Genomic DNA, 10,538 nt, shown 5'->3' on the forward strand with positions numbered 1-10,538 from the left:
CTATCTCTACCGTGCCAGCCACGTGTCAGGGCGGGGCTGTACACGCCCCGGGGGCTCCTCCCGGAGGGGAGCCCCCTCCCACGTACTAGTGGAAGCACCATGCTCCGCGCTGGCTGACGACACTGCCGAGGAGCGGCTATGCCCGTACACATACGGAAGCGCTATGCTCCGCGCTGGTGATAAACAACTGAGGGTGGCCTCCGGGCCGCGTTAACCTCAGGGAGCCCAGAGCTCAGTGGCTGGCCTCATCGCAACGCCTCCCCTCGGGAGTGTCGCACGAGGGGGCTAGGCACGGGGGCTACGACTGGGTCATGCCCAGACGTACGCCGCCCAGCCAGGCCTCTCGGGCCTGGTTCGTCGCGCGTCTCTCCTCGAGCGGAGCCAAGGTATGAAGGCCGTTTGCGCGTCAAGAGGGACCCCTGAGCATCGTGACTCAGGGGCCTAACTGGTCCCGTAGCCCCTCACTCCTTAGTTCCGAAAGGCTATGCTGGGTGAGGTACGCGCGGGGCCGGGCTCTGCAGACGTAGAACGGTAGCCCCGCTTGCAGTTCACCTCATCACCCGCTGTTCGCGCGTCAAGGGGGACTCCTGAGCATCGCGACTCAGGAGCCTAACTGGCTCCGTAGCCCCTCACTCCTTAGTTCCGAAAGGCTATGCTGGGTGAGGTACGCGCGGAGTCGGGCTCTGCAGACGTAGAACGGAAGATACACCTACATCACGCTTCCCTACTTGTTGTTCGCGCGCCAAGGGGGACTCCTGAGCATCGCGACTCAGGAGCCTAACTTGTCACGTAGACCCTCACTCCTTTGGTTCCGTCCTGGTTTCCGGTCGGGGCTAATGCTGGGTGAGGCACGCGCGGGGCCGGGCTCTGCCGGCGTAGAACACAAGCAAGTAGGGAAGAAAAGCATAAAATCCAAGGAATTTAAAAGCAAATATTACAACCCATACCGCCGTCTTAGTACCAAACGCAAGTTTAAATGCCTCCCTGAGGCGTGATGCATGTGCAGGAACTGAAAGAAGAGCAGGGATGGAACGGAGTCACTTGTCGGCGGCGGCTTCGCCTCGTGGAACGGCAGGGTCCGCAGCGCCTTGCTTTGGCTTGGTGCTGAAGGCCAGGAACCTCCCCAGCAGCGCCTCCGCGCGCCCCTTCACGGCTTCGACAGTGGCGGCAGCACCCTCACTGCTCACCGGTTCCAGCAGGCCGTCGAGATCGGCACTGGGATCGCGAAGGTAGATGTGGGCGAAGACCCGCGTCAGCGCAGCAGAAGACAGGACGCGAGCCAAGGGCGACATCCCCAAGAGCCTTAACCAGGAAGGGAAGCAGCTTGGCGGGGCCGTCCCCGTCACCGGCTAGCGGGCTGTCCAAGCCGCTCTCGTAAAGCATCTTCAGAGAAGCGCGGGCATCTTTCTCCATGTCCGCGAAGGCCACGCGATCCTCGGCGAGGACCCGGGCCTTGGCGTCTAGCTCAACCTTCGTCACCTCCAGCTCCTTCTTCAACGCGCCTAGGTGGTCGCGGCGCTTCTTGAGCTTGGCCTCCCGGTCCTCGAGCGCCGCCTCACGCGCCTTCGCCCCCTTCTCCTGCTCTTGGCGAAGGCGGACCTCCTCCGCAAGTTGGCCTCGTAGGCCTTGCAGCTCGTCCTCCAACGCCTTGCAACGATCGCGGACTTCGACCACTTCCCCCAGGGCTGCGTCCCGAGCAGCCTTCGCCTCGAGGACGGCCCGCCTCTCCTCGTCACAGGCCGTCGAGGCCTGAACCAACGCCGCCCGGACCGAAGCATCAGAGCGAATCCACCCTGAAGCCAGCCGGTCCAGCTCAGCAATGGCATGCTCCAGGATGGAAGAAGAAGGCGGAGAAACATCGGTGCGCTCCAAGACAACAGGAGGAGTTGGGGAAGCAACGGTCAGTAGAACGGGAGGAGAAGGTAGCGGCGGCGAGGCCGCCATGTCCCGAAGCGGAGTCCGCTGCGCCTCCACAGCCGTAGCAGCGGCGCCAGACGAGGGCACTTCAGGAGTCACTTGGGCCATGGGGGCTGAGCTCGCCCCCGCCAGCATGGCCAGGCCTCCCGAGGGCGACCGGGAAGGAGAAGCCCGCGCGCCGCGGTCGCCCCCCACCACAGGCGGAGGCGCTGCCGCGGATGGAGCCTCAGGAGCCCCCTTCGGCTTCTTCGCCATGGGCGCCAGCCTATTCAAGAGAAGCAATCATCAAGCCTCATCGGCGGACCGAGAAACAAAAGAACAAGGATCAAGCGCTTATGGGTCATCGCCGGTGAGCTCGGGCAGCCTCCGGCCCAACTTCAAGCCAAACAGCCGGCTGGAAGGGTCGACCTTGGAAGCAGAAGGCGCGACTGCGGACTGCCTCGGGGTAGGGGCAGACCCGCGGGAGATCAGCCCGGTCCTGTCCTTCTTCAGGATCGGGGGCGAGCTCCCGCTACCCAGCACGTCATCATCATCATCATCATCATCATCATCATCATCATCGCTCGGCGAAAGGCGGAGAGTAGGGGGCGAGCACCGAGGGAGGGGAGCCCTCGACTCTCCATCGGTCGCCCCAGAATCGGGCCCCTCTCCCAGCTCCTCCTCGTCCTCCTTCTCGCTGGAGTCGCCGGAGGGCACATCCACCGGTCCTTCGGAGGCCGCCACGGGCACGAGCCCGTCCCCGTTGAAAACGGGCATGGACTCCACCACCCGCTTCCAGTCGTCGCGAAGGAACAAGGGCTTGGGAGCGCCCTTCAAACTTGCCACCTCGCCCCCAACCAGAGATTGAAGAACCGCGGTCACATCCTCTTCGTCCACAGCCTCGGGGCTCGAATGAGGCCTCCACATTGGAGGAGAGTACCGCCGGAGTGGAGCCAGCTGGTACTCCAGGAACTCCTTCAGCAGCGACGCACCAGTCAACTTCGCCGCCGTCATGCAGGCCGGCCTCAAGTCCGCATCCATCTTCTCCAACACCAGTTTCACGCGGGATTCGTGAGCTCCTCCCGGCACCAGTCGCTGGAGCTCACGTGCTGCTCCACGGGCAAGATCAGCCGAGGGTGAATGCGCCCGGCATCTACCAAGACCCACTTGTTCCTGAAGCCCTCAGCCCTCTTCCCGGGACTCGAGATGGCAATGGTGCTTCCATACGCGACGAAGCTCACGCACGCGGAAGGAAGACCGCAGGAGACCCGGAGGGAGAAGTAGTGGCGCAGCAAGGCCACCGAAGGCTGCACCCCTATGTGGGCGTTGCAGTAGTAAGCGAAGATCGCCAGGAGAAGGACAGAGTTGGGGTGGAGATGAAGATCCTGCAAGTTATAATGGCGGAGGATAGAGAAGAAGAACTCGGAGAAGGGAGGCATCAGACCCGCAACAATGGAGCTTACAAAGAGAGGATAAAAGGTGCTCCCCCGGCCCTTAGAGGTGGCGGTGCCGGCCTTGAACACCTCCGTCCCGTCGATGCCCTGCGCCGCCGCCATCCAGCACAGCCGGGCAAGTCTAGCCTTGGACACATTTGGCGGGTCCAGAGCAGGAGAGTACCAAGCTTCGGCCGGAGGCTGGCGAGGCACCATGGCTTCCTAGGTCATGCGGCCGGAGTAGATCTGGAGATTTGGAGGCAGAAAGGGGAGGCGCAAGAAAGGGGATCTGAGCAGCAACCGGAGAAAGCAAAGGCAAGGTCTGGGCAGATGCCGCTCCCTTATCAACCCGCGCAGTTGCTGAGACACCCACGTCCAATCAACCGCCACGCGGCGCCCAAGGCCGCAGGCTGTTAGGGCCCGTGGTGCTTCGCCCTTGCCCTTTCGCCTCTCGGCACGGCCAAGTCCGGGCGCGCCTTGGGCCCGGGGGCTACTGTCGGCGTTCTGGGAACGGGGGTCCCCAGACATGCCTACCTGCGGCCTGCGGCGTGGCGCAATGGGGGCCCAGCGCGGCCCATCTTCATCAACACAAGACTCAAGACCCTCGCGAGGGGCCAAGCCTCGCGAGGCGGACGACACGGCGCATCCTCAAGCGCAGCCTCATCAGGCTGGCTCGCGAGGAGGTGGAGAGTTCAAGGCGGGGTACCTCGCGAGGTGCCCATGACGCAAGCCATGACGACTCAGGGTGCCAGGCGGGCGCCAGCGCGCGCAGCGTCCTTCTTTCCTCTTTGGTGCAAAGGGGGCAAGCGCAGCCGCGGAGTACCGAGGCATCAGGCAAAGGTTGCCACTTCGGTGCAACGAGACCAAGACTAGGAGGACTACGAGACGGAGGTCACCATGGAGCCCAGCACGGCGTCATCACCAGAGCCTTTGGCAGGCGGAGACTGCTTTTGTCAGTATAAGTGTACTCGCTGTCCCCCTTCAAATTAGCCCGCCATTGTTGGCTCCCTTCCCGCTCAATATTTGGGAAGAGGACCAGGGCCTCTATAAATAGGACTAGCCACCCACATAGCAAGGGGTTCGTCGTTCGGTTCGTTCGGGGATCATCTGGAAGGGTTGGTTCGTCCGGTTCGCAAGTAGAGAGAGAGTGAGTGAGAGAGAGAGAAAGGTGACTGAACTCCTCCTAGCAATTCATCACCCCAGCCAAGAACAGACCCTCGCGAGGTTGTTCGTCCTTGTATTGTTCATCATCTCCAGCCCCAAGAGGCAATCCACCAACCACACACTGGAGTAGGGTATTACACCACATCGGTGGCTCGAACCAGTATAAATCTTGTGTCTCTTGTGCAGTTCTTTTAGTAGTTTAGATCTTTGCGAGACGGTGACATTGACGGCGTAATCTCGGCGCGCACCCCAGTGTTCAAACCTTAAGGGTCTGCCGGAACCCACGAATCCGACACAGACCCTAAAGCCCATAAGTCTACTCGGCCACAATCCGAATACAGTTCGGATCACATCCGAATAGTGTCCTCGGATCCGACCTCGTAGGTTCCTTCCCTTAAGCGTGCGACCCCTTAGGTTCAAGTCGGCTTGGTCGCAGTTCGGATCACCTCCGAACTGCACGGTTGGTAGAGGCCTCTAGCAAGGCATGCCGAACACCAAGCAGACTATGAAGCTGGTTAGTGAACCTGTACATCACACTTCCATTCCTTTTGCCACACGATATATGTTGTTGATCTCAAGGCGAGTCTGTCATCCTTGTGCTAGCCCGACCTCTTTCTCGTTCCAGTGATGCCGACCACAAACCGGATTATCTCATAATCGTTGTCGCATGGCCATGCTTATCCTGGTCGGATCACACGAGGGGCCCAGTGTATATCTCTCCTGATCGGAGGGGCAAATCCCATCTTGCTCGACCACGTCTCGCAGCATGGTTTTGGACAAACCCGAAAACCTACCTTTATAGCTACCCAGTTACGGAGTAGCATTTGGTCGGCCCAAAGCAAGTCTGTCACCATCCCGAGTACATGCGTCAGCTCAGGTCTTAGGACATAGAACATATGTTGTACTAGAGACTCACAGATGACATATCGCTGCATCTCATAGTTGGGTTTGTCCAAATTGGACCTTATCTCGACTCGGATCTGACTACGTCGAATCCGACCAGATCCTTCCAAGTCCATATTATCCGGTTAGCATCTAATGCTCCATGGCTAGTGAGACCAAGCCATCGACCGTGTCATATGCTAGTCTAGTTGGCTGCGCGTCCACACAACCCTTTCGACTAGGGACCTTTTAGGACAGTCATCATACAATGCATAGTCCCACAAACCAGTCACGTACTTGCTGATACACATCATTGATAATGTCCAAGGACTATGTTTATTCATAAACACATAGGAAATATCATCATACATGATTGCCTCTAGGGCATATCTCCAACAATACGGATATGTAGATCTTCTTCCTTGTAACCGACTCTGTGTAACCCTAGCCCCCTCCGGTGTCTATATAAACCGGATGGTGTAGTCCGTAGGACAACAGACAATCATACCATAGGCTAGCTTCTAGGGTTTAGCCTCTACGATCTCGTGGTAGATCAACTCTTCTAATACTCATACATCAAGATCAATCAAGCAGGAAGTAGAGTATTACGTCCATCGAGAGGGCCCAAACCTGGGTAAACATCGTGTCCCCCACCTCCTGTTACCATCCGCCTTAGACGCACAGTTTGGGACCCCTTACCCGAGATCCACCGGTTTTGACACCGACTTTGGTGCTTTCATTGAGAGTTCCATTGTGCTATCACCATAAGGCTTGATGGCTCCTTCGATCATCAGTAATGATGCGGTCCGGGGTGAGGTTTTCCTCCCTGGACAGATCTTCGTATTCGGCAGCTTCGCACTACGGGCCACCTCGCTTGGCCATCTGGAGCAGATCGAGAGCTACGCCCCTGGCCATTAGGTCAGGTTTGGAAACTTAAACTACACTGCCGATATCCATGGAGACTTGATCTTCGACGGATTCGGGCCCACGTCAGGTGTGCCGCACAATCACGACGCGCATGGCGTAACTCTGCCGTCGGACAGTGTTTGGGAGATCACATCAGCAACTACTCTGGCCCTCAATCCGGAAAAAATCGCGCCATCCGAGGACGGGGGGGGGGGGGGGGTAGACCCCGCCATGGAGGCCGCAATCTCAGTGGCTATAGAGACGGATAGTGACTTCACCCCTTACGAGAGCCGTGTTGCTGAACCACTGGATTCGTCTCCGACCACGGACTCCGAGCCGCCTGCGTTCGTGCCTATCGATCCTGATTGGGCGCCGATCATCGAGTTCACCTCCACGGATATCTTTTAGCACTCACCTTTCGGCGACGTGCTAAATTCATTAAAGTCCCTCTCCTTATCAGGAGAACCTTGGCCGAACTATGTCCGGCTAGAATGGGATGCGAACGACGAAGAAATTCGCTCCCCACCCACCACCCACTTAGTAGCCACTGTCGACGATTTAACCAACATGCTCGACTTCGACTCCGAAGACATCAACGGTATGGACGACGATGCAGGAGACGAACAGGAACCATCGCCCACAGGGCGCTGGACCGCCACCTCATCATATGATATATACATGGTGGACACCCCCAAAGAAGGCAATGGCAACGAGACAGCGGGGGATGACCCCTCCAAGAAGCAACCCAAGCGCTGACGTCAGCGGCGCCGCTCTAAGTCCCGCCATAGCAAAAGTAGTGATACCAACACAAGAGACAATAACACTCCAGATAGTGCCGAAGACGAAAACAATCCCCTCCAGCATGATTTAGAGCGGGAGGGTGAACAAGCTAGCCCTCCAGAGCGGGCAGCAGATAGAGAATCGGAGGAGGACAATTACATGCCTCTCTCCGAAGACGAGGTGAGCCTCGGCAATGAAGAATTTATCGTGCCTGAGGATCCCGTCGAGCAGGAGCGCTTCAAGCGTCGGCTTATAGCCACAGCAAATAGCTTGAAGAAAAAACAACAACAACTTCGAGCTGATCAAGATTTGCTAGCAGACAGATAGACCGAAGTCCTTGTCGCTGAGGAATACGAACTCGAGCGCCCCTCCAAGAGTTACCCAAAGTGCAGGTCGCTACTCCGACTCGAGGAGGAAGCATTGAAACCTACATCACCAGTGTACGACGCGGCTGACCGACCACCTCGTGGCCGAGCCAGAGAGGCGTTTCAGCCTGAAGTTCAGCCTGCACCCCGCCGCCACTCAAACAAAAATACCAAGGCCCGGGGCAACACACGGGACCTGCGAGACGTATTGGAAAGCAGGGAAAAACATGCAAGGTCGATATACGGGTCACGGGGGCACGTGCCAATGCGGGATGATGACCGTCACGCCGGATACACTAAAAGTAAATCCGGCCGGGCCAAATACAGCAGACAAGACTCATATGAACTGCGTCGTGATATAGCCCGGCACAGTGGCGCCGCACACCCCCTATGCTTCATTGATGAAGTTATGGATCATGAATTTCCGGAGGGTTTTAAACCCGTAAATATCGAATCGTATGATGGTACAACAGATCCCGCTATATGGATTGAGGATTTCCTCCTCCACATCCACATGGCTCGCGGTGATGATCTGCATGCCATCAAGTACCTCCCACTAAAACTCAAAGGACCAGCTCTCCATTGGCTGAATAGCTTGCCAGCAGACTCCATCGGCAGTTGGGAAGATTTGGAAGACACATTCCTTGACAACTTCCAGGGCACTTATGTGCGACCACCGCATGCTGATGACTTGAGCCATATAACTCAGCAGCCAGGGGAATCGGCCAGGCAATTCTGGACACGGTTCCTAACTAAGAAAAACCAAATTGTCGACTGTCCGGATGTAGAGGCCTTAGCGGCATTCAAGCATAACATCCGTGATGAGTGGCTCGCCCGGCACCTCGGCCAGGAGAATCCGAAGCCTATGGCAGCCCTCACGACACTCATGACCCGCTTTTGCGCGGGCGAGGATAGCTGGCTGGCTCGCAGCAACAACACATCAAGGAATCCGGGCACTTCGGATACCAAAGATGCCAACGGCAGACCACGTCGTAACAGACACAAGCGCCGCAACAATGGCGATAACGCCGATGATACGGCAGTCAATGCTGGATTCAGAGGCTCTAGATCCGGTCAGCGGAAAAAGCCATTCAAAAGAAGTACTCCGGGCCCGTCCAGTTTGGATCGCATACTTGATCGCTCGTGTCAAATCCACGGCACCCCCGATAAGCCAGCCAATCACACTAGCAGAGAATGCTAGGTGTTCAAGCAGGCCGGCAAGTTGAATGCCGAAAACAAGGACAAGGGGCTGCATAGTGATGACGAGGAGGAGCCCCGGCCGCCGAAAACGGGAGGACAGAAGAGGTTCCCCCACAAGTGAAGACGGTGAACATGATATACGCAACCCACATTCCCAAGAGGTAATGGAAGCGTGCACTAAGGGACATCTATGCGATGGAGCCCGTCGCCCCAAAGTTTAACCCATGGTCCTCTTGTCCGATCACCTTCGATCGCAGGGACCACCCCACTAGTATCCGTCATGGCGGATTCGCCGCATTGGTCCTAGACCCCATCATCGACGGATTTCACCTCACTCGAGTCCTTATGGATGGCGCCAGCAACCTGAACCTGCTCTATCAGGATACAGTGCGCAAAATGGGTATAGATCCCTCGAGGATCAAACCCACCAAAACCACCTTTAAAGGCGTCATCCCATGTGTAAAGGCCCATTGCACGGGCTCAATCACACTGGAAGTGGTCTTCGGATCTCCGGACAACTTCCGAAGCGAGGAGTTAATCTTCGATATCGTCCCGTTCCGAAGTGGCTATCACGCACTGCTCGGGCGAACCGCATTTGCAAAATTCAATGCGGTACCGCATTACGCATACCTCAAGCTCAAGATGCCAGGACCTAGGGGGTCATAACAGTCAATGGAAACACAGAACGCTCGCTCCACACGGAAGAGCACACTGCGGCCCTCGTAGCAGAAGCACAAAGCAGCCTTTTAAGGCAAACCGCCAATTCGGCGATATAGCCCCCGGACACCGTCAAGCGAGTCCGGAGTAACCTGCAACAGGATCGCCTAGCACGTTCAGAGCTCGCCTAGCAATTTGGCCCCCCGTCCTAGTCCCACTCAAGCGACGAAATTTGTGCCGCGCGTACATAATTATGCACTGAAAATACCATGGGCATAGGCAGGGGCACGATCAGGGCACGTCTCCCAATGCGGCTTAACCACCCTAGGGGCTGCATACCTTTATCATTTCTTTTCTCTTTCAGGACCTTGCTCTCTGGAAGCCCTTTCCGGCAGTATGATTGCCGGACACATTACGGGGTGGAACAATCAAGGAGGCAAGAAGCTAGGACGTACAAGGGAACCCCCAGGTGGTCTCTAATAACAATCGATATACCTACTTTTTACTACCCATACGCAGCTTGCCCTTGGATAGGACATGTCAAATAGTCCTATTTTTTTCTTATTGCACTACTTGTGTCAGTACGCTTCGACGAATTATTTAAATAACAATGCATAGCATTAGTCTATTATTGCACTACCCATCCCTTTTTCTTATATGTTCATTTACGACAACTTGCACCCGTACATTCTGGTACGGTCAGTACGCCAGGGGCTTTTGTTTACCCCATAATACGGCATGAGAAGTACGAACACTTTCGACAGTGCGGCACCCCGAACTTATAGCATTATATGCATCAGCTCCGAATCATGTCTTGGGTCAATAGTTTGGTTTGCCCGGCTCCCATGTTTTGGTACCTTACATTCCGTTATATCGGCTAAGGTAGTGCTGGGAGAACTACTGCGATTGTGTCCCGGTTCTTCCGGACGAGCACCTCAGTAGAGAAAGCCGAAAACTGACTGTCATGATAAGGCGAGAGCTAGTCGCTGTTCGAGAGGTCTCAAGTCCTTAAAGACTTTTTCCGCCTCAGGCGAGGAGTCGGCCTTGCCCGACTTAGGAGTATATAGGGCCCCAAATTCGGCCTTCCGAATACTAGGGGCTTCGCCAAAATTTAAAATTGTAGACTTCTATGGCTAAGTGAGAGTGATAAAGCCTTATAGTCCGATTGCCTGGTTCGTTGTGATGAACACCTCCCTCGAAGGACCCAAAATTGGGATAAAGAGTGCTCAGGTTTATCCCGAACACCCCAGTACTA

This window comes from Triticum urartu, chromosome 3A (genome assembly GCF_056163025.1).
Source record: "Triticum urartu cultivar PI428250 chromosome 3A, HENAU_Tu73, whole genome shotgun sequence".
NCBI lineage: Eukaryota > Viridiplantae > Streptophyta > Magnoliopsida > Poales > Poaceae > Triticum > Triticum urartu.